Below are 1,193 nucleotides of genomic sequence, written 5' to 3' on the forward strand. Positions count from 1 at the left end.
TAACATGATGAAACGCCGTCTCTACTAAAAATGTAAAAACTTAGCCAGGTGTGGTGGCGGGCGCGTGTAATCCCAGCTATTCGGGAGGCTGAAGTAGAAGAATCACTTGAACCCAGGAGGTGGAGGTTGCAGTGAGCCGAGATCGCACCATTGCACTTCAGCCTGAACAACAAGAACAAAACTCCGTCTCAGGAATAAAAAAACAAAATCATATATGCCATTTTGCAATGTGCTTCATAGGTTATAAAACCCTCCTGCATGTTTTATCTCATTGGAACCTTGTAACTACAGATGAGAAAAGTCAGCCTGAGGCATTGGGAAAATCTAGCACAGCCGTTCAAGTTATTGGTTTTGAGGTCTTACCAGCATCCTTTGACTCTGCTTACTTTTTAAAAATATTGTATTTTATTTATTAGAGATCTGGAGCCTTATTATATTGCCTAGGCTGGCCTTGAACTCCTGGACTCAAGCAGTCTCCCACCTCAGCCTCCCAAGTAGCTGAGACTACAGGCACAGACTACCTGGCTTGACCTTGCTTACTGGCTGAATAACCTGGAGCAAGTTGCTTAATTTACTATGCCCCAGTTGCCCAATTTCTGTTTTTTTTTAATTTTTTATTTTTTGAAACGGAGTTTCGCTCTTGTTGCCCAGGCTGGAGTGCAATGGCATGATCTCGGCTCACTGCAACCTCCGCCTCCCAGGCTCAAGCGATTCTCCTGCCTCAGCCTCCCGAGTAGCTGGGATTACACCCATGTGCCACATCAGGCCCAACTAATGTTGTATTTTTAGTAGAGACAGGGTTTCTCCATGTTGGTCAGGCTGGTCTCAAACTCCCAACCTCAGGTGATCTGCCTGCCTCAGCCTCCCAAAGTGCTGGGATTACAGGCCATCACACCCGGCCCCAGTTGCCCAATTTCTCACCAAAAAACTAACAGTACTTACATCACACTGTTTTGAGAATTAAATGAGATAATGCATATGCAATAGCTAGTACATAATAAATAGCCATTGGTTGTTTCTACTTCACTTTAAAAGGTGTTCTGTAAATGTTTGATTAAGAAAGTGCAAGTGGCCGGGCGCAGTGGCTCAAGCCTGTAATCCCAGCACTTTGGGAGGCCGAGACGGGCGGATCACGAGGTGAGGAGATCAAGACCATCCTGGCTAACACGGTGAAACCCCGTCTCTACTAAAAA

The sequence above is a fragment of the Colobus angolensis genome, unplaced genomic scaffold, assembly GCF_000951035.1.
Source record: "Colobus angolensis palliatus isolate OR3802 unplaced genomic scaffold, Cang.pa_1.0 Scaffold44, whole genome shotgun sequence".
Taxonomy (NCBI): domain Eukaryota; kingdom Metazoa; phylum Chordata; class Mammalia; order Primates; family Cercopithecidae; genus Colobus; species Colobus angolensis.